This window comes from Macrobrachium nipponense, chromosome 6 (assembly GCF_015104395.2).
Source record: "Macrobrachium nipponense isolate FS-2020 chromosome 6, ASM1510439v2, whole genome shotgun sequence".
Classification (NCBI taxonomy): Eukaryota; Metazoa; Arthropoda; class Malacostraca; order Decapoda; family Palaemonidae; genus Macrobrachium; species Macrobrachium nipponense.
In genome coordinates this window covers 99,304,546-99,328,658 of record NC_061108.1, presented here as the reverse complement: position 1 = coordinate 99,328,658, position 24,113 = coordinate 99,304,546, and the positions used below count along the sequence as shown (strand labels likewise).

Here is a 24,113-nt window from a genome sequence, read left to right as displayed (position 1 = left end):
CAAGGCTAGGCTCCAGTCAGGATTGAGGATCCATCCAGACGCAAGGCTCCTTCCAGTAAAGAGAAACCTAAAGCTCTGTCATGTAAGAGGGCTAGTCCCCATTGATATGATACAGTGGAAGCTCTGCCATGTAAGTGGGTCAGCCCCCATTGGCACGATCCGAGAAGGCTCTGTCGTGTAAGCGGGCTAGCCCCCATTGACATGATCCAGAAGGGTTTGTCAGTCATAGGTCCCTACCTCGCTGAAACTCTTGAGGCATGCAGACTCATAGACAGTAATCATGAAGTCTTCTGCCAGGCTCCAGGTGCCTTCCAGGCGCAAGGCACCAGCCAGACACAAGGCTCCAGCCAGGCGCGAGGCGCTAGCCAGGAAGGAGGAGCCAATCAGGCACCAGCCAGGCGCGAGGCGCCAGCCAGGCGCAAGGCGTCATCTAGGCGCGAGGCTCCAGCCAGGCTCTAGGCGCCATTCAGGCGCAAGGCTCCAGCCAGGCGCGAGGCGCTAGGACAGGCGCTAGGCGCCTGCCAGGCACGAAGCGCTAGCCAGGCTCCAGGCTTCACTCAGAAGAGATCTATATCAAAGAACGCCCTGGCCTTCTTTGAGACATTGTGATCTCCTAAGCACTTGATAAGTGCATTGATGATTCCTTCAAACAGCTGAGAATTAAAAGCGCATGAAGTGCGAGCTTTTCCGAATTCTTGTTCTTTCCCTAACAATATGTCATAAGGACATATTAGCTGTCACATACGGGAGATGCAACTCTGTGTTGACTTCCCATTATCCGAAGGATGTCAAGATAACCTTCGAGGGATCCTTCTCTCTTGGTTGATACGTGTCTGCGGATACATTGCTGGGATAGGGAGCAGATACTGATCCTTAACTAGTGAGTTAAATTTTATTTAACGTCGTGTTTTTTCTTTGGGTTGTTTGAAAGGAGTTTGTAGATAACTCTTTTCAACTTAAGCACTAACCCTCGTGTTAGGATCAGGTGATCGGGATCGGTGTTGTGCTCCTTAATTATGCCACTAGGCATAGGCATATTGTCATGTAAGAGGCTCTGTCGAGTAAATGGATAAGACCCCATCGACAGACCCACAAGAACTCTTAGCCATAGGTCACATCCTCGCTGAGGCTCTTGAGGCGAAGCAGATTCCTAGGCATTAGCCATGGAGTCTTCTGCCTGATCAAGTAGGAACCAAGGTTTTATTTATTTATTACCTACAACATATGTTGTTTACCTGTCTATTCAGTAAATAGTTGTCTCTTTCCCACCACCAAGGGTGTCAATCAGCTAAGTATATATCTGCTGGGTAAGTTGCATGTACAAAAATGATATTGTTAAGATACAATAAAGTTTTGTACATACTTACCTGGCAGATATATACTTAGCTATAGACTCCGTCGTCCCCGACAGAAATTCGAATTTCGCGGCACACGCTGCAGGTAGGTCAGGTGATCTACCGCCCCTGCCGCTGGGTGGCAGGAATAGGAACGATTACCGTTCTAGAACCAGATTTTCTCTTCCACCTGTCTCCTGAGGGGAGGTTGGGAGGGCCATCAATCGTATATATCTGCCAGGTAAGTATGTACAAAACTTTATTGTATCTTAACAATATCATATTTGTGAATATTCTCAGTGAAAAATACAGCTAATAGGCAAATTTTCTGCAAATAATGGGTATACAGGGAGTCCCCGGGTTACGACGGGGTTCCGTTCTTGAGACGCGTTTTAGCCCGAAAATCGTTGTAAGCCAGAACATTGTCAAAAATCCTAAGAAAACCTTACTTTTAATGCTTTGGGTGCATTAAAAATTGTGTAAACTGCATTCTTATTGCATTTTTCATTAAATAAAAACTCATCAAATAATTGATTATTTTGTATTTTTGGAGTCATATTTCTTCTGCCAGATGAGTGTTGTGGGAGCGTAACCCTGGAACATGTGTCGTAAACCTGGAAATAATTTCTGATAAATATAATTGAAAAATGTTGTAACCTCGGAACGTCGTAAGCCGGGGACTGCCAGTATATGGTCCATAGAAAAATCCACGAATAGGCGAGTACATGGATCGTGAGTCCGCAAATAGTGGGGGTCAACTGTATACCATATATGGAACATAGCATTATATTAATTTCTTTACTTTCAGAGAATATGCCTTACAAAGAGTAAGAGATGGCTTTAGAGAAGGAAAATTGCTTATTGGTGAGGAACAACAGAGGCAACTTCAGAGAGCAAGGGAATCTTTAGAGATAATAAAAAGACAAGTAAGTTTTGCAATGTGTTTCTCCAGTATTTGAAATGTGTTTGAAGACAAACCTTTTAATTTATAAAAACCTAATCTGTTGTAGGAGCAAAATCTGGACTTATTCCAGAAGAGAACCTCACTTATCCGTTTTGAAAATACATTTGGGTCCCACCACACCCATGGTAGTAGATCTTATCTTTATTTATCACTGGTATTCCAGGAACACCAGCCAGCTCATTTCCCAGAGTTTTGTTTATTGTATAATGTATTTTGATCTTGTGGTCAATCCACCAAAGGAAGTCAGAGGATCCCCCAGTCACTTTTCAAAGGTAGCACACAATTAGGATAGCTTTTCCCTTAATCCTCTATGGTATCTTTCAGTTTTTTTTTTATGAACTTAACCTTTTAATCAAGAAGGCTCATCCCAAAATGGAAACTCCCCATATAGTTCTAGCGGCCATCAGACAAAACGACTTCATGTTGACAATAGACCTGAAGGGTGCCTACTTCCAGATCCCAGTTCACCAGTCATCTCAGAATCTTCTTCAGTTTGTTCTGGGAGAGGCAGTTTATCAGTTCAAAGTCCTGTGCTTCAAGTCTGTCGACCACCCCTCAGGTATTCACAAGGTTGTTCACTCTGGTTTCGATTCTGGCTCATTCTCAAGGGATTCACATCCTCAGATACCTTGATGACCGGCTGGTTCTTGGAAGTTCTCGTGGATGAAGTTGATCCAGGACAGAGGCTATTTTCAATTTTGTCTCAACCTGGGGTTTGTGATAAATATGAAGTCAAACCATGTCCCGAGGCAAAGGACTCTACCTTAGGATGTTGATAGACACAGTCACTTTGAGTCTTTCCTTTAGATCCGAGAATAGAGAAGTTCAAGACTGTCATAAGGTCATTCTTACCAAAACAAAAACAGCCTGCACATCAATGGCAAGTCTTTCCAGGTCACCTTTCATGGCTGACTTCATCTCCTCTCCTTACAGTGGAAGCTGAAGGAGTTTTGGTTCCCGGTGACAGATTTTCCATTCTTCCGCATCACTATCACACAGGAGGTGAGACAGGGTGGCTGGGCAACAAAAATCTGACAATGGGGATTCCTCTTCATATTCCTCTTCCAGAGATTCTTCGCTTCTCGGTTACCTTGACTGAAGGGATTTGGAGCTCAGAAGAAAAACATCTCCACATCAGTGTCCTGGAACTGAAAGTGGCTTTTTTAGTCCTTCAGGACTTTCACAACTTTCAAGACCAAGTAGTAGGTCATTCCGTGGTATTGATGTCCGACAACACCACAGTGGTCGCTTTAACAAACAAGGGGGCAAGTCTCACACCATCTTCATGAATTGACAGTCCAGTTACATCAATGGGCAATAAACCACTTGGTGTTTCTGTCAATCTGGTACATCTCTCTGAGTTTCTGTTCATCTTAGTGTTGTTTCTCCTCTGTTGAGGGTTAACTACTAATTCAAATCTCTCTGCTCGGCCATCACAGACATAGGTCTATGGTTGGCTCGGAATTCTCGCATAAGCTTCATGTCTCATACTACGCATTTGCCATTGCAAGAATTTTCAGACAGAGATATGTCTCATTATCCTTTTTACCCCCACAGTATATAACAGAAGTCTGTAGTCTTCTACTCCGTCACACTGACCCATCAGCCGCTGCAGTGACTCAGAATGATTTTCTTCAGACAATTCAAATTTTGTGTTTTATATATTACAGTTTTCTAATCCGTAAGGTGTTCAGTTATTCTTTGTTCACCTTGAAATGAAAATTAATAACGGAAGACTGCCTGTTCTCTGCCCATCTAGCTCTGCTTCCAGGGTAAATAGAAGTGTTCCTCGCTGATTCAAACCACAAGAAGCAGTTTTTCAGGCAGTACAATCCTTAGGTTTTCACGACCAAAGACTCCCACCTTCATTGCAAGCATATACTTTCTCACTGAGCAGCATTGAAATAGCAGAATAACTTTCAGTCTGTTGTAACATGCCAGGGATTACAGCCGTCTTCACTGGTTGGTGTCATCAATGGGACTTTTTGTGTGATCAGAATCGTGAGAGTTCATTTCTCTCTGATTCAAGTGTGAAGACGTAGGTCCGCATTTGCCTGAGTCATTCACTGAAGTAGTATTGCTTCTCCTTAGTTGAGGTTCAACTACTGATGAGAAACTTCTCTGACTTGCCATCACAGGGACTTTGGTCTCTAGAAGGCATTTGGCTCCTGTCTAGCGTGCACATACCTAGCAAGAATCTTCAGGCAGAGTTTTGATTTCCAAGACTACATCTCGTCTCCCTCTGGCATTGGCGAAGAAGATAGAGACGATTTGCTTAGTTCTTTCTCAACATCACCCTTCAAAAGGCAAGTGTCATGTCGTGACTCCATCTTGGATACACAATCTTTCAGCATCTATTGACAAGTGCCAATCCTTCATGATCTGCATTTTGGACTGTATTGGTTGATACAGATCAATCATTACTTTGTCCCTATGGAGGATTGACAACTTTGTCCCTATGGAGGATTGACAACCTCCATTGAATGTCAATACCTTTCTCCACTGCTGACCCCCAATGCAGAAGTGTCTGACGACATGTCTTCCTCCGAGTCCTACCAGATTGTGAGGAACGCCTCTGCAGATGGGTCAAATATACGCTCTCACAGAGCAGTGCAAGTGGCCTAGTACTTTCATCACACTTTGAAGAATATGTCGGACTAAAAAGCTATATCTTCGTTCTTTTGGATAGGTCCACAGGGCCTTGGAACTCCTTTTCCCTTGGACCGGTGGTGGATGCTCAACAAGTTTTGTTTGCTTACCCGGCTCCTTCAAGAGGACAAGTTGCATCTCGCCTATGATGTGCAGTTCTAGAGGGGAGAAGGGTGTGAGAGTGACTGGCCTCTTCCCCCCTTCCCCCTCCTTGTCCTTCTACACCTCTTCCTTCAGGTTGAGGATCGGACTCAAACTTACACTTGCTGGCTGGGCGTTTGATGCTGTAAGCCTACACATTGAGTTTCCTTTCTACTTTACTTATCAGAATCATAGAAGCAATCCTGTGCCTTTCTCTAGCAAGAGGAGGAAGGAGACTGGCAATAATGCAAACCCTTCCCAGAACTTTGCATTAATGCCTCTGACTCTTAAATATTCTTCCCAGCCCTTTTTCGGATGAGTTATGATTCTTCACTCATTTTGAAAAGGCCTAGAAGTCTGACTCTTGATCATGCAAATCTTAAACTCAGATCAAGCTCTTACGACCAGCAATCAGTGAGTCTTCCTAATGTAAAGGGCTTTGGGTTTGTATTTGTATAGGAATAAATCACAATTTTTTAAAAAGTAAAATGTATTTTCCCTAACTCTACAAACCTGAGGTCCTTTACATTAACACCCACCTCATGCCACTCCTCAATCTGAAACATGGGCCGAAAGGCAAAGTGGTGTTTAGATCCCGGCAGGCAGGTCTACCGCTTACTAGACGGTAGTTACTGCCTAACCACCTTGTTCAAGAATTTAACGGCTGTGTTCCAGCTTTGCCGTAAAGTAATTCCTAATGTAAAGGACCTCAGGTTTGTATAGGTAGGAAAATTGCAATTTACTTTAAAAAATTGTAATTTTCACATGAGTGACTTACCAAACAATTACACAGCTGTAAGCTTCCTTACCTGGCAGTGGAAAATTCAAATTTTGGTGGCAGTGGCGCTACTGTCATTTGTGTAGGTGAACAGGACCCCGCCCACTTTTGGAAACACCTGGTACTGCTGAGCAAACTACCAACAATTAGTTTTCTGCTGGCCATGGAGTAACATTGGTGGTTCCCACAGTCAATTTCATCGCTTGTGTGGTTTTCTGCATATTTGGTGAAGTAACCATATGTCGGACACCAGTTCGTCAGCAGTTATTCGCTGCAAAACTCAACTTAATTGCATTGAATGTCAGGGTTGGGATAGATAGACTTTGAAAACTTTCAAGTCTCACTCTGAGAAGATGGAAAAGGATAGGAAGAGAGGCGGCTCTTAGAGCCGAGAGTAGATCTAGCTTAGAGGTGACTCCAGGCAAAGAAATCAAATAGTATCTCTTCCTTCATCATTAGTCTTCCTACTTCTTTACCATAAACTCCTTTCTAGGTGTCCCATGCTTCCAATCTAGACACCATTGCCAGCCTAGAGTACAAAATGGACAAACAGATTGAGTTTTATATACAAAACTTTCCAAGTAATTACACAGTTTAGTGACAAACTTGTGCAGCAGCTAGAAAATTTAAAATCACTTTAGTGCTTCTTTTGTTTTTGTGTAGGAGACACAGCCCCACCCACCATCAGGAAGGATAAGTACTACACAGCTGAACAGCTGAATTTGTTTCTGCTGTTAACAACTGAACATCAGACATTCTTCGCAGCTAAAATTTTTATTTTGGACACCAGATGGTTACTAAGTGTCGTATTTTGGCAATGTACAGTGGACCCCCCGTATTCGCGTTCTCCGGATTCGCGGACTCACACATTCGCGGATTTCTCTCGGGAACGTTTCCCTGCATTATTCGCGGAAAATTCATGCATTCGCGGTATTTTTCTATGAGAAATATCCACAAATTCCTGGTTTTTGTTATCAATTTCATCATAAAATGCACTTTTTGTGATAAAACTATTAAAAAAACCAAGTATGAAAATTTTTAGTGGTTTTTCTTAAGTTTTAACTAACAAAATAGGCTGTTTTTAGCGTTTTTATAGGGGTTCCAAACATTCGCTGATTCTAACTATTCGCGGGGGGGTCTGGTACGCATCCCCCACGAATACGGGGGGACCACTGTACTGCTTTTTCTTTTGTTAGCCTTGGAGTTGTTATTTTTTAGTTTAATTGGTGCTTTGGCCTCTGATTTTGCATAGACTTAGAATAGAATATCAGACACTAGTAATGCTAGTGTTAAAGGCTGCAAAACTAGAATGACTAAACTGTCTTATGACTCCCATACAATTTGTTCTAACTTTAGGGGCCAGACTTGCTCTACCAATTTGACATGTCAGGAGTGCAAAGGTTGGGATCAGGGGAAGTGGAAGGCTCTTTCAGCTCATTTGGATAAATTAAAGCATGATTGGAAGAGGAAGGCAGCTATCAGAGCTGAGGCTAAGAATGTTGCTAGTTTGTAGGCTTCTCCTAAATCGGATGTACTGATGTACCTATTATGCCTTCTAACTTTTAACTTTTCTGTTTCTTCTCCTCTTCCCATTCCTCTGACTATTACGACCCCTCCCTTACCAGACCCCCTTGTTTCCTACCCTAATGCCAATCTCAGCGTCAAAGCCCGTGTAGATCATGTTTGGGCTCACAGTTAAAGTTCTTATGGACAAAGGTGTTCATATCAGTGAAAGTGCTAGTGCAGTGTGTGTAGAGGCGGTGTCTATCCCGCCCACCAGTGCTCCTATACCCAGGTCCATGTCAGACTCCCATGCACCAGGGAGGAGGCATACCTATAGTCTAAGGGAGGTTGGTGGAGTTTGCGCCTGGGTAGCCACTCCCCTCAGCTGATGCTGTTGTAAAGTCCCAGGATGCAGCAGACAGCTAATGGAAAGGCATCCGGAAGTCAGTGCGTAACCTTTCCTCGGGGTCGTCTAGTTCAGATGTACAAGTGAGGCGCCATGGGTGGCAACCTTGGAAGTTAACAGCCTTTGAAAAAATGAGCTGAAGATCAGAGGAGTGATTATCCTCTTCCCTACAAATGTAGTAAAGAGGTGGAATGCCTCCTGGTTCCTTCATGTAGGTTTTGGAGAAGCCCAGAGCGAACTTCTGAATGACAGTTTTTATCTCCCTTAGCGATTGTCCACTGCCAAGATGTGCTCTCATTCAGTTGTCAAGCATCCCTTGAACTTCAAGCACTTTCCTTCGCCACATGTGAATGCTGCTAATGAACATGCAGCGCACCATAAGTGCCCAGCACCCGTTCCCGAGCACACAGTACTTGCTCACGAGCGCCTGTCTACAGCCAAGCTTCATCTTGTGCCAGAAAGTGAACGTGTGGTGCCCAGCACCTGGATTTGACTACAGATTTACTGACATCGGTCTCACTTCCTCAGACTTGTCCTTGGATCCCATTACTTCACAAGAACCTCAGAATTTAGCTCCTGATATTTCTTTGGATGAATAGATTTTGGAACAACACCCCGCTACTCCTTTTGCTAGCTTACTAAGATATTTTTAGTAGCTTTTCCAACTTTCTTCACTCTGCAACTCCAGCTTCTGGTTGGGCGAGTCCCGTTCACGTACACTAATGATGGCAGGGCCACTGCTGCCAAACTTTTTGAGTTTTTGACTGCCAGGTAATGAATCTTACTTTGGTAAGTATATGTGAAACTTTGATTATAAAAATATAATTTTGTTCATGAAGCTTACCTGTCAGATATATATATATAGCTGTATTCTCTGAAGTCCGACAGAATTTCAAAAATTTACGACACACGTAGTGAAAGGCCAGGTGGTTAGTACCCATTCCCGCCGCTGGGAGGCGGGAGGCGGGTATCAGGAACCATTACCATTTTCTATTCAGATTTTCTCTGTCGCCGGTACTGTCAACACCTGTTTTCAGTACCTCCGCTTTGGATTTTGTTAACTTCTCATTGTCACATAAGTATCTTGATTGTCTTTTGGTTTTGACTTTGGATCTGTGGCTAGGCACACGCTTTTGTGGACTTTTTTATTTTGGCTTTGATTTTTCCTGTAAGTAAGATGTCTGGTTCTAGTTCTGCTAGTGTCAGAGTATGTTGTATGGATGAGTGTAAGGTGAGGCTACCGAAGGCTTCGGTAGATCCCCACACTGTATGCACGAGTTGTAGGGGACATGTGTGCTTGATAAATGACCGATGTAAGGAGTGTGAAAGTTTGTCTGATTCAGGTTGGAAGATGTATGATTCTTACGTACGCAAGTTAGAGCGTGACAGAATCAGGAGGTCTTCCTCCAGGAGTGTATCAGGCAGTAGGCGTCAGGGCAGTAATATTTCTCCTGCTAACCCTCCAGTAGACTTTGTTTCTCCTAACCCTGTGGTGTTGCCTTCGGGCCCTGAGATTGTGTCTGTGGAGGGTAATGCCCTTTCTGTGATTTTGGATTCTCTCCGTAATCTGGAATCCAAAGTGCTTGCCTTGGATACTAGTGCAGTGAAGTGCAGTGATAGTGCCCCTAGTGTTGTGGAGGGGCCATCAGATCGGCCCCATAATGCCTCTAGGCCTGGACCTTTGTCAGACTCCCAAGAATCAGGGAGTGGGCATGTCAAAAGCCGAAGGAGGGTTACGGGGGCTCCCCACTGATCTAGTGTCCCTTCGGCAGGACCTGTTGACGCTTCCCAGGGCGCCAAGGAGCGTGCTCGTGCACGTCTCCTGAAGGATTGCTTCTCGTCCTCCGAAGCGTCCTCCCCACGCAAGGGGTGGAGCTCTCAGAAGGACTCTCGGCCCTTGAAGAGAAGCTTCAGAGAGGAGGACGCTTCACGTCCTTTTTCTCCGGATGTTTTGCGGTCTTCTCCAGATTTCGACGTGTTTCTGCTGCAGAAGAGGACCAGGACGTCATCCGAGGATGACGCTGTTGAGCGCCCCAGCCGCTCCAGGGAGAGAGCTGTTCCTGCGAGAAGGAAGAAGGCGTCCCCTCGCCCCTCGTCTTCCCACAGGATCAGCCCTTCCCCTGAGAAGGAGTCTTCTCCTACCAAGAGGATGCTCCTGTCAATGCAGCAACAGTTAGCTTCATTGCTGGCAGAGAGAGAGAGGCAGAGCAGCGGCGTCGTAGGAAGGATGACAGGCTGCCTATCAAGAGGTCCAGGCAGTCCCCCTCTCCCTCTCCTTGCTCGTCTCCTTCACCTGTTTCGTCCCCCTCTAGATTTCGTTCTGCACCCCAGCTTTTGTCTAGAGGGCACGATGAACGTCTCCCCAAACTCTTGTCGTTCGAGAGGGAGGAAGACCTTCAAGCTCATCGTAGCAGGGATCGTCTTCATTCTCGCCAAGACGCTCCTCTCACATCTCTTCGTGACGCTTGGACTGGTGCGAGGCAGGACACTCCTCAAGCTGCTAAGCTTGACGCTTCACAAGCTCCTTCGTCTTGTCAAAGGGATCGTCGGGACGCTCGTCAGGACGCCTGTCATGACGCTCGTCGGACTTCTCGGCAGGACGCCCAGCTGGACGCTTTTCAGGACGCTCGTATGGACGCTTTTCAGGACGCTCATCGGAACGCTTCTCTGGATGCTCGCCGACGCCTGGACGCTCATCAGGATGCTCTTCAGGACACTCGCCGACTTCAAGATGCTGGTCAAGACGCTGGTCAAGACGCTCTTCAAGACTGTTTTATCTGCAGTTTTGCCGGACGCATCGGAGGCTGTTGTGAAGGATGTCCAGCCTTGAGCGGAGAGTTCAGCCTCGAAACGCAGATCCCTTTTGAGAGTGGGGCCTAAAGGTCTTAGACCTCTCCATTCTGTGGACCCGTCAGTTGCTCCTGTAGAAGAAGGAGAAGTCAGCAGTTCTATGGAGGCAGTAGATGAAGAGCAACCTTCAACATCGTCTTCATCGGATTACCAGGTCTTGGCCCGTCTTCTTCGTTCTTCGTTTGGAGACAAGTTTCAACCCTCGGCCCCTCGCTCTCCTCCTTCTCAGTTCTCCTCATCCAAATCCAGTAAATCGCCAGGATTTGTAAAGATGAAGACTTCCCTTTCGACCAAGAGAGCATTTAAGAAGGTCCATGACTGGATGGACTCGAGAAAGGCTCAAGGAAAGTCTTCATTTGCTCTGCCTCCGTCGAGACTCAATGGCAAAGCAGGGATGTGGTATGAGACAGGAGAGGACGTTGGGTTGAGGGTTCCTTCCTCTGCCCAAGGCGACTTTGCCAGCCTGGTTGACGCTCCGAGGAGGTCTCTACTTTCATCGGCGAAGGTGTCGTGGATGCCTTCTGAGTTGGACCACCATCTAAAGGGACTGTTCCGAACGATGGAAATTTTTAACTTTTTGGACTGGTGCTTGGGAGTCCTAGATGTTCAGTCACGGAGTCCGGACTCGATTAGTCTGGGGGAGCTTTCCAGCATGCTAGCGTGTATGGACAAGGCCGTCAGGGATGGTTCGGAGGAGCTGGCTTCACACTTTTGTATGGGGCTCTTGAAAAAGAGAGCTTTGTACTGCAACTTCACTGCGAAGTCTGTTTCTCCCTCTCAGAGGGCAGAGTTGCTGTTCGCCCCTCTTTCGAGCCATCTCTTCCCCCAGGCAATGATCAAAGATCTAGCCGTCAGCCTGCAAGAGAAGGCCACACAAGACCTTCTGGCCCAGTCTTCTAGACGTCTGGCAGTCCCTTCGACTTCTACGCTGGGTCAAGCTTCTAAGAAGCAGAAGCCCTTTCGAGGGGGAGCTTCCTCGAGATCGTCTCCTCAAGGAAGAGGTCTTCCCAGAGGCAGAGCCCCTTCCAAGACCAGGGGTAAAAAGTGAGACGTCTTTCCTTCAGACACCAGTCAGAGCCAGGCTTCGTTTATTTGCAAGAGCCTGGAGAGAGAGAGAGAGAGAGAGAGGTGGACAACTGGTCCCTCAATGTCATCGAGCGAGGATACAAGATCCCTTTCCTCGAACCGCCCCCGCTGTGCACGACACCCAGGGATTTATCACCCTCTTACCATCGGGAGAAGCAGCAGATTCTGTATGATCTGGTCGAGCAAATGCTCGAAAAGAGGGCTGTGGAACAGGTCCTAGACCTGGAATCCCCAGGCTTCTACAACAGGTTGTTCCTGGTGCCGAAACAGTCGGGAGGATGGCGACCAGTGTTAGATGTCAGCAGGTTGAACTTTTTTGTAGAAGAGCAAAAGTTCAAAATGGAAACGCCTCAGTCAGTTCTAGGGTTCTTAAGACCAGGCAACTGGATGGTGTCCTTAGACCTTCAGGACGCTTATTTTCACGTTCCAATCCATCCTCAGTCGATGAAGTACCTCCGGTTTGTCCTGAAGGGGAAAGTTTTTCAATTCAGGGTTCTTTGCTTCGGGTTAACCATAGCCCCGATGATATTCACAATCTTAATGAAGAATGTGGCAAGATGGCTTCATCTTTCCAACATAAGGATCTCTCTTTATTTAGACGACTGGCTGATTCGAGCCACTTAGAACGCAAAGTGTCTGAAGGACCCGGGACTTCTGGTAAACTTCGAAAAGTCCCATCTGATCCCGACGCAGTCCATCATGTATCTGGGGATTCAGAGGGATTCAGTGGCTTTTCGGGCTTTTCCGTCCCAGGAACATCAGCAGCAAGGATTAGACAAAGTTTCAGCCTTTCTGGGGAAGGAAACATGCTCGGTGAGGGAATGGATGAGTGCTGGGGACCATTTCCTCGCTGGAGAAGTTTGTTTCCCTGGGGAGACTGCACCTCAGACCTCTCCAGTTTTTCCTGGCGGAAAACTGGCTAGACAAGGAGGATCTAGATTCGATCTTTAGGATCTCGAAGGAAGTGAAGGATCACCTAAAGTGGTGGCTCGACCCCATAAAGCTATCAGAGGGTTTTTTTCTCAAGCTTCAGAGCCCCGACCTAATGTTGTTTTCCGAAGTGTCCACCTCGGGATGGGGAGCAACACTAGGGGGGGAGGAAGTGTCAGTCACCTGGAGAGGGGAACAGGTGTCTTGGCACATAAATCTCAAAGAGTTGGCGGCCATTCATTTGGCTCTCCAGTTCTTCGAAGACCAAGTCTCAAACCGAATTGCCCAGATCAACTCGGACATTACCACAGCTCTGGCTTACCTCAAGAAACAGGGAGGAACGCACTCTCGGTCCCTGTTCAGTCTAGCGAGGGAGATCCTGTTGTGGGCACAAGCACGAGACGTAACGATCCTTACGAGGTTCGTGGCAGGTGTCGAGAACGTCCGTGCAGATCTTCTCAGTCGGCAAGATCAACTGCTGCCGACCGAAAGGACTCTTCACCAGGAGGTATGCCAGGAGCTGTGGAGGCTATGGGGATGTCCTCTAGTAGACCTATTCGCTACATCGAGGACGAAGAGACTTCCGCTTTACTGCTCCCCTGTTCTCGATCCAGGAGCAGTAGCGATAGATGCCCTTCTCTGGGATTGGACAGGGATGGACCTTAATGCCTTCCCCCCGTTCAAGATCTTGGGAGAAGTCATGAGGAAGTTTGCGGCGTCGGAAGGGACGAGAATGACATTGATCGCCCGGCTTTGGCCTGCGAAAGAATGGTTCACAGAGGTCATGACCTTCTTGGTAGACTTCCCAAGGATGCTACCCTTGAGGACAGATCTACTCAGACAGCCCCACTTCGAGAGGTGCCACAAAAACCTCTCCGCTCTGAGTCTGACTGCGTTCAGACTATCGAAAAGTTGGCCAGAGCGAGAGGTTTTTCAAGACCAGTGGCAAGAGCTATTGCTAATGCAAGGAGAGCTTCCTCTCTTGCAGTGTACCAATCGAAGTGGGCCGCTTTCAGGAGTTGGTGTAGAAAGAAGGGCGTTTCCTCTACCACGACCTCTGTGAACCAAATAGCAGACTTTCTCCTTTATCTAAGGAATGACTTTAAGCTAGCAGTCCCGACAATAAAAGGCTACAGGAGTGTGTTGTCGGCAGTGTTTAGACACAGAGGCCTGGACTTGGCTAATAACAAGGACCTTCATGATCTATTAAGATCCTTTGAGACCACGAAGGTAGCTCAACCTAAGCTGCCTTCCTGGAACTTGGACGTGGTCTTGAAGTTCTTGATGTCCAGTCCGTTTGAACCTCTCCAGGATGCATCTTTGAGGGACGTTACAAGAAAGGCTGTTTTCCTAACTGCTCTGGCGACGGCGAAGAGAGTTAGCGAAATTCAAGCTATCAGTAAGCATGTTGGTTTCAAAGGGCATAATGCTGTTTGTTCGTTGAGCCCAACGTTCCTAGCTAAAAATGAAAACCCGTCCAACCCTTGGCCTAAGAGTTTTGAGATAAAAGGGATGGCTGAAATTATTGGACGAGAGCCAGAAAGAGTCTGTGCCCTGTCAGGGCTCTCAAATTTTATTTGCGGAAGACGAAGGAATGTTGAGGTCCTTCAAGCAACTTGTGGTGTTCGGTAAGAAGGCCAGACTTACCGATGTCTAAGAATGCTCTGGCGTTCTTCTTGAGAGACACCATCAAGGAGGCTCATTCATCTTGTAAAGATAGTGATATGATATTGTTGAAAGTGAATGCGCACGAAGTGAGAGCTATCGCAACCTCAGTAGCTTTCCAAAAGAATATGGCTCTCAGCGACATCCTGGGTGCCACCTTTTGGCGGAGCAACTCGGTGTTCGCTTCACACTACCTGCGGGACGTGAAGACGACATACGAGAATTGCTGTTCGCTAGGGCCATACGTCTCTGCAGACACAATTTTGGGGGCAGGAAGTAGCACTCATCCTATCCTGTAGAAAATGGTTAGGAGGAGTTTTTTAATTTTATTGTTTATGGTTGTTGGGTCGGAGGCGGACTTCCCAGTCTTTAGCTTAAGATAGGCTATCTTAAATTTGGCTAGTTTTGGTCAGGTGTTGGTTTTTTTGCTTCGTTGCCCTCACAGTATGGTCAAATGGTCTAGTCACATTGTGGTCACGCCCCCATTGACAGATCATCTAGAACTCACCAGCTATATAGGTCACTACCTTGCTGGAGACTCTAGTAAAGCAGAAGCGGACTTGGGTGACAGTAATCACGAAGTCAGCTATGCTAACAGGTAAGGAACCAAGATGTCAATCATCTACATGTATTTGTTTCCTAAATCTTATTCTGTCTCTTCCCACCTCCAAAGGTGGGATTCAGCCATATACAGTTACCATCCGAGTTACGACCTGCGCGAGTTACGTCCACCCGTACTTACGACAGTGTCCGACAGGGGTCTATTTTTTTATATTTGGCGGCGTTTACTGTTTGGCAGCGCGGTAGCGTAGTGCGTGCGGCGCGGTATGACAGTTACGACGGCGCCGGCAGCACAGCATCCCAGACACTCATCCCAACCACCTCACTCACTGTCTAGACATTGTAGCAGTACTGTAACATTGTAGCAGGAACATTTTTTTCATTACACCTTTGCCATGGCCCCTAAGAGAAAGTCTGACTCATCAGAATGCAATTCTGCCAAGAAAGCTAGGAAGGCACTGACGTTGGAGATGAAGATGGACGTAATCAAGAAAATATGAAGGGTGGGATGAAAGTTAATTGTCATAAGCAGAAGTCTCCATCTCTCCCACTCCACGGTCTCCACCATTCTAAAGGACAAGGAAAGGATTAAGGACGCAGTGAAAGGAGCAGCCCCAATCAAGTCAACTATTATCACCAAACAGCGTGAAGGACCGATAGCAGACATGGAAAAGTTGTTATTTACGTGGCTGGAAGATAATAGACAAAGAAATGTGCAAGTGATGTTGCGAGCAGTGCAAAGCAAGGCAACAAGTTTATTTAAAATGTTAAAAGAGAAAGGAGGTGAAGAATATGCTTCGTTGGAGTTTATAGCGAGTGATGGGTGGTTTCGTCGATTCCGAGATCGGTACCAAGTGCACCATGTTCTGACGAAAGGCGAGGCTGCTAGCAGTGATGCGTCCTGCTGCTAAGGCATTCGTTGAAGAATTTGATAAACTAATTGTGAAAGAAGGATATTTGCCTGAACAGATTTTTAATGTGGACGAAACTGCCTTGTTTTGGAAAAAGATGCCGAAAGGCACGTACATAAGCAAAGAATTCGCGAGTGCACCAGGGCACAAGGCAATCAAAGAAAGATTCACGCTATTGTTCGGTGGAAACATCGCAGGACATAAATTAAAACCTTTTTTGATTGCGCTTTCAGAAAACCCACGTGCACTGAAGAATGTGAACAAACATGCCCTTCCCGTTTATTACCGAAGTAACAGAAAGGCCTGGATGACGCTAGCACTGTTTGAAGATTGGTTTTTAAACTGTTTTGTACCCGAGGCACGTCAATATTGTAGCGATAAGGGCATTCCGTTTAAGATTTTATTAGTGCTTGACAATGCGCCTGGCCACCCGACGCACTTGGATGATCTTCATCCTAACGTGCGCGTTGTCTTCCTTCCCCCTAATACCACCCCCCTAATCCAACCCATGGACCAGGGTGCGATTTCTACGTTCAAGGCGCACTACGTAAGAATTTCCTTTGACCAAGCCATCGAAGCTATGGATGAAAACCCTGAGCTGACTTTGCGGGATTATTGGAAATCATACAACATTTACCATTGTATCAAGCATGTCGCTAAAGCTTGGGATTTGGTGACAGAAAAATGTATGAGTGGTATTTGGAAACACTGCTGCAAACGCTTCCTCAGAGATTTTGTTGGCTTCGATAACGAAGAGGAATTAAGCAACGTCCGAGGAAAAATTGTTAGCTTGGCAAAGCAACTTGAGTTAGGATGTGATGAAGAAGAAATTGAAGACTGATAAGTGAAGAACCTGAGGAATTAACAAATGAAGAACTGTTAGCAATAGAAGAAGAAAGGAAAGCTGAAGAAGAAAGAAGAGAGGAAGAAAAGGAAGTTGTAGAAGAGGAGGAGCCCGAACGAAAGTTTACTGTAAAGGGATTATCGGAAGCCATACAAATGCTTAATACAATGCTGCATAAATTGGAAGGAATGGATCCGAATGTTGAACGGTTTGCCCGGATAGAGAGATCTATGCAAGAAGTAATGAGGCCATACAAAGAAATCTACGATGAAAAGAAAAAGCAGAAGATCCAAACGACACTTAGCATGTTTGTCAAACGAACACAAAAGCCCGCCTCATCCAGCATCGAAGCCACCCCCTCCCCTACATCGGCCAGCGCAGTAACCACCCCTTCCCCATCCCCTGCCTCGCCTGACTTAACAGCTGATCTTTCTTTCGACCGTGCGTATGAAGAAAGTGTTGATGACGTCGAACCAAGCACCAGTGAACATTAATTTTGAGTGTTGTTTTGCTTATTTTTTTACATGCATATGTATTTTCTATTTTGTACTACAGTACTGTATGTTCTATTTTTGAACTGTAACTTTTCTATTTTCGTATTTTGATCTTCATTTGTATTTTTGTATAATAAATTCAACTGCAGTAATAAATATTTTATTTCTAAAACAATATTATATTAAGATGTATGTACGTAGTATATCAACTAACCAACTGAAAAAAAAAGCTAAATACATTGCACCTACAGTATAATATTAAAAATATCTCTATGATAAAATGATAAAAGTGAAACTAAAAGGCATAAAAATGATAAATACATAAACAGCTTGTACGTATAGTACAACAGTAATATTATTCAACAGAAAAAGTATGATAAAAGTGAAACTAAAAGGCATAAAAATTATAAATAAACAGCTTGTATATACATATGTACAGTAATATTATTCAACAGAAATATATGATAAAATTATAAAAGTGAAACTAAAAGGCATAAAAATGATAAATAAACAGCTTGTATATACACAATAATATTATTCAACAGAAAAAGTTACTTAAAAATGCAACACATTCATATCATATGTCCTCGAGTACAGTATAATCTTCCACTTTAACCGAGTACTTATAATCCACGTGTCGGCCATTTTGGCTGGTATTTTCGACTAACGACCATTCTGACATACGACCTGTTGGTCGGAACGGATCTAGGTCGTAACTCGGATGGTAACTGTATATATATCTGACAGGTAAGCTTTATGAACAAAATGATATTGCTATGATACAATAAAGTTTGTTCATACTTACCTGGCAGATATATATATAGCTGTGGAAGTCCGACAGAATTTCAAAAACTTATGACACACGTAGTGGGAGGCCAGGTGGTCAGTACCCATTCCCGCTGCTGGGAGGCGGGTATCAGGAACCATTCCCATTTTCTGTTCATATTTTCTAGTGCCACTGTCTCCTGAGGGGAGGTGGGTGGGCACTTTGAATATATATATCTGCCAGGTAAGTATGAACAAACTTTATTGTATCATAACAATATCATTTTTAGCATAGGTTAGGCATACAATATAGCCACATCTATGAACAACTGCCAATCATCATATAAGCATAAATTCCTAGTTAATGAACTTATTTATAAAATGTATGCTCCCAGAAGAAAGAAAGAAAGTCTGTTTATGGCATCAAATAGTTCTTCCTGTAATTACATCGGCACCTCTTGAAACCCCTACTGGTGGTACAGAACCACAAGATGCAAAAAAATTGCCCATGTGACAACACCTAAGGCAGTTTTCTATTTGAGAAGCCCAATTATTTTCCTAATTTTTTTTTTCTACATTTCAGGTTGTGATTGGTAATTTATATGCACATCCAGAATTAGTTATTGAGAAATAATGGTATAGTATACTTTTGTGTGATGTGAATGTTTACATTTTCCACTTTATACTATTTGGGGAAATGTCTGGATTGGCCAGTACAAGTAAAAAATTTCAATTTTAAAACTTTCCAAGGAAGATGTTTAGACACTGACATTTCCATTTAAAATACATAAGATTGATCATGTAAGCAGATAACAAATATATACATAATGTGAATACTCCAGTTTTGAAGATCTGAAATGAAACTGATTCAATTTATAGACAAAATTATTGGAATGCTTTCCAGCCATGACCAGATTTAATGTACATATTTCATGTTTGTTTGTGTTAAAAGATGTGACATATTGTCTAAGACTCTATACCTACCTAAAAGCCTGCACCTTTATAGTGCTCCAGTTATTTACACTTCAGGTATATTTTTCATAACTTTTGAAGTAACAATGAGAAAAACTGAGTAAAGCAAGTTGCATATAACCTGTATCATTTTATACCTTCCATGGAAATGAAGTGAAGGTTTAGTAAAGCATGAAAATAAATGTACAGCAATTGTACAGTCATCTTTCCTTTCCCAGAAATTAGCCTTAATTGCAGCCTCTTAAGTTCACATTAACTCCTTAGCCTAAAAATATCCAGTGAATGCATGAGCTGTTATCCTTAAAGTAACAATAGGATTTTTATATAATTTTTTTGTATGGACCATTTAGTTTTCATAATTTACTGGCAATGTTATTAAAGAAATTGTAAATGACGAAAACCTGGAGCAAGTGATAGTTTTTACAGTATAGTAGTTTTATTTATTCAAATTCATTTATTTCAAATGTGATCACCAGGTTGACTGCTCTCACTAGTTCAAGTTTGATACAGTACTTTTGAACACTAGATTCACATGTTTTGGATTGTAATTCCTAGCAGTGTTGAATACAAAGGTAATTGATAAGTAAGAAATAGTATTTGGAATGCAAACATAACCCCACTTATAAAACCAGATATGGAGTTATAGCCCAAGTGTTATGTTGCTACACGTTGCTACCTTTTCCAAACATTTCTTCCCCCCCTTTTGTTGAGGAAGTTTGTAATTATTTTTCAAAATTCTAATGAATGTATACATTTTATATTTTCTTTTTCAACTTTTGATTTTACATGAGGTACATGGTAGAAAGTAAGCAAGCTTTAATATGAAACTATGCCTCCATTCCTATAGTCAAATTTTTTTTCGAAAATTTAGATCCAAATATACTGTATACTATGGCCATTGCACCTACTACTGCTGTTTCATATTTGTACATATGTATGTGCAAGGGCATTTGTGGGTATTTGAATTTTGTTACCGATTATGATATAGTGTTGAACATCATGCAAGGATTGAGGTTATTGTAACCTGCTAAAATAAAGTTTTTAATTAAATATCATCATAATACTGTACTTGTAATAAGTATGACAATGTATTAGAGGACTTCTTATCATCAAAGCTATACCAAGGGTATGCTAAAATTAAGGGAGGTTTTAAGTAATGCTCATATTATTACTAAATACCATAAATATACTATTAGTTTATGCACATAGTGTACATACTGTACATTTGTAAACTGGTTATCTAATAAAATTAAAATCCAGTTTTTTTATTATAAGCTAGTTCTTTCATTACTTTTTTTTTATAATGATACCTTCATAAATATGTTGTATGACATTTCACCAAAAACATAAAAACATTGGTCAGGTCCAAAGAATTAGATGTACTCGTACAAGACAGTCTTATATTTTTATTTTTCAAGTCAAATGCTGCTGTCACAAGAAACCTTGGCCCCTTATTTACCCTGAACCTGATACAGAAACTAAAAAGTGAGGCTTGCTTTAAAAGAAAGCAGCCGTTTGACTTTTTGAATGATAGACATGTATGAAACTTGAGGAAACTTAGCAGAAAGAGCATTTTCAAGCTATCACTTGGAAGGCATTTATATTTAGAATTAGAGCCAATCTCAAGTCAAAGTGAGAGAATGAGGGAGTGAGATTGCGAGCATCCTCAGGGCAGATTCACATGTTGGAGTGTAGGCATTTACCCATGCACATGGATTCTGCAAGACATCAGTAGTCTGCATTTGCCAGCATGTATTGTGTTCATCTCACTTGGACTGATGAGTATGAAACATAAGCATGACTTGAGTAAGTTTTAGTATTATGATCAGTTTTTATGACTTTTGGATTGCTGTTTAAATATTCATTCCCTCCTGTCATATTTTATAATGGGTATTGTATTTTAGTAAGATTTTCACTTGGATGGTTTGGATTTCCATAGGAAATACAAACCATCACTTTCTATTCAGAAACAGCTATGGAACTTGGTAAAAAAAAATTTATCAGGTAATTGGGAGGTGAGTAAGGGAATCCCATCGATTGCATATAGCTACCAGCTAATTTTCATTTGGCTGTTGTGAAGAGTAGATATTTTCCTATGTTCTCCCTCTTCTTTGTCTGTCATTAAATGCTTGAGCATTTGGGATTTTTTATTTATTTATTTATTTTTTTTTTTTTGTTTGTCTGCATTGTGGACTGCTCTTTATCTTTTTTTCTGTATTCTTGAAATGGAGACAAATTGTGATCAACACCATTGCTAGGGGCTTGGGTATCCATATGGGTACTATGTGTGTGGGCAACAACAACTGCACCCCAGGTACCTGAATCATCATTAGAGTTCCTGTGAAAGATATGGCCTATCCTGAATATCCCTGTTAGTCCATTTTTTGCAGCTTTCCCTGAAAACCTGAATGCTGTTGTATGTGCTATTGCTTCATCGATTTTGCAAAGAAAGGAGAGCCTCTAGTAATGGTGGTCCTCCCAGTGGTTCACCCGTCGCTGCTTTGACGACATGTCTCCACTTTCGTTCTCGCCCGCTCCTTTAGCACCCAAGACCAGCAAGACTTGGGAAAGAAAGGTAAGAAGCATTCTTCCTCATTGAGCTTGTCTTCCTCCTCCTTGCACTCATCTTCTTCCCCCACTTGTAGGAAGTAGGGGAAGTGTAAAGCCGTTTGTAATTATTCCTGTCAGCCTGCACATGATGCGATCTGTGGTGGGAGTCAACATGACCCTCACTTTGTGTGCTTGTTCTTAGGACCAAGTGCATATGGTTGCTCAGGACAGTTCCACCTCTCATGCCCCCATAAGAGGCTGGTGCCATCAGTGCACTGTAGGCATTACTTGAGGTTCTTTGCAGTTCCTACGGCCCCTAGCTGCAACCTCTTTCGTTCCTTTTACTATACCTCGCTTTCATATTCTCTTTCTTCCATCTTACTTTTGACCCTCTCCTAACAATTGTTTCATAGTGCAACTGATTAGTTTTCCTCCTGTTACACCTTTCGGACCTTTTACTGTTATTTTCCATTTCAGCGCTGAATGACCTCATAGGCCCCAGTGTTTGGCCTTTAGCCTAAATTCTGTATTCAGTTCCACCTTCCATGCCTGCAAACACAATGAGCATTGAAGGTCTACAGACCACATTTGCACTGGTTACGTAGTACCTCCTGGAGGGCACATTTTGGTGAACAAGTCACTGCCTTCTCATTCAGCAAGGTGGAGAGGGGGGGTTGGTCTCTAGATTATGCACATGCCGAGCATTCTTGCTCTAGAAACAATCTTCTCCAAGCATTTCCACTCCTCATGAATGTGGTTCACAGTGTTTGTTCCCTTATGCCTTCCACCAGCTCAGCCACTATTGTATAGTATAGGGAAGTGCTGAATCAATAGATTCCAGATCCAAATGGTGTATTGATGGTGCCTATCATATCTCATGCCATGTCTTCTGGGATGAGTTCTGACTGAATACTGCAAGATCAGGAGAGGAGGGGTCAGGGACCAAAAGCAAGCCACAACTTCCTGTTTTGTGGAATGGAGCTATAGTGTATTTACTTTTCTAAGATCACTGTGGTTTGGCTTGTACAGATATCATACGTTGCCAATTTTCATGTTATGGTATCATATTAGCTTCATGGAGTCTATTGAAATAGTTTTCATTTCTTGGAATGTGGTTCTTTCTTTGCATCAGATATTTTGAATATATCTTATTTCATATATTCTTTGTTAAAACCTCAGTTTCACCAATGAAAATGAAGATATGGCATATCTTTTCCTCGACGATGCCAGATTTCAGTTTAGGGGACCTATGATTTTTAAGAGGATTTAAAAGGTCATGGTGAATATCATTAAAGGATACTCGCTCTCGATCACCCACTGTGATAAGTGTGGACAGCCCAGCCCAAGTGACTCCCGGAAACATCTTCATCCACCACCTGAGGCCAAGGAAATAGTCTATTATTTCCTGAAATACTTCATTTTGCAAAAACATCATGAAGGTTCTGTAACAGATGTTTCAAAGGTTATCCAGAGAATATCTGAAGCAACAAAAGTGTCAGAAATGACTATTCGTAGACTTAACAAGGAAACAAGAGAGGCGGGAAATATACGTAGTGGAATCTCCAGTGTTTAAAAAAAGAAAAGGGAAAGTGAGTCCTGTGACTGACTAGGATGATTTTGATGAAAATGTTTCTAAGGGCATAATAGATCAATTTACTTATGAATTTATGTCTCAAGTCCAAACACCAGAGCCAACAGGCCATTCAGCGTATCTATAATTATAGAAAGAGAAAGAAGGAATAGCTAAATAGAATCGGGAATGGAAATAAAATTTAAAAAAAAAGTTAACAGGGAAGAAGCAAACCCTTTCCCTGACTTCCAAGGTCTAAAGCGAATCCTCCTAAGAAGGATTGTATCTGCGGGAAGCATTTAATAGGACTTTCATACCCATAGATATGACAACTCTGCCTTTTCTACCTGGCCCCACCCGAGCGATCTTAGAAAAGTAAACGCACTATAGTTTTGTGTCTTTTTGGATATTGTGGGTCTGGATAGTCCCAATCCTCCAGAACCTCAACAGACCAAGCAGGAGCAGTATTTTCAAAAGATTATTTTTGCTCATTCATGAGCACAATAATATTGGGGAGGCCTCCTCAGTTCCACTCCTGGCTATGGTCTCTTGATCAAGCTCACCCTTGTGTGACCACTTAAAGCAAGGTCATCAGTCAGGTTGCTGTTTTTATACATTCAACTTCCCTGCCAGATATATACTTAGCTATAGACTCCGTCGTCTCCGACAGAATTTCAAATTTCGCGGCACACGCTACAGGTAGGTCAGGTGATCTACCGCCCTGCCCTGGGTGGCAGGACTAGGAACCATCCCCGTTTTCTAATCAGAATTCTTCTGTCGCCCGGACCATCAACATTGTTGTTGGTTCCTCTCGATTGGTTTTTCTTTTTTCACCGGCAATTGATGATCTTGACCGACTTTTGGTGACGTATCTGGATTGTTGGATTGGCATACGCTTTTGTGGACTGTTTTGTGGACTTGATTTTGGAATTTTCTTTAATAATGTCTGACTCTGGTATGGTTGTGAGACGTTGTGTGAATGTAGGCTGTAAGGTGAGGGTGCCGAAAGCTTCGGTAGACCCTCACACGGTATGCAAGAGGTGCAGGGAGTATGAATGTTCTTTTACTAATACTTGTAAGGAATGTGAGAACTTGAGTGAGAACGAATGGAAGAATCTAACTAATTATTTAAAAAAGTTA

At 43.3% G+C, this 24,113-nt stretch overlaps 1 long non-coding RNA gene across 1 annotated transcript; it reads left to right on the top strand.

Annotated features, from left to right (window-relative positions):
* Positions 1-1,566: 1,566 nt before the first annotated feature.
* LOC135216690 (uncharacterized) lies at positions 1,567-19,908 on the top strand. Its single transcript, XR_010314886.1, has 2 exons — positions 1,567-2,260; positions 18,465-19,908. It is a non-coding gene; the product is annotated as an uncharacterized LOC135216690 (long non-coding RNA).
* The last annotated feature ends 4,205 nt before the right edge of the window (positions 19,909-24,113 follow it).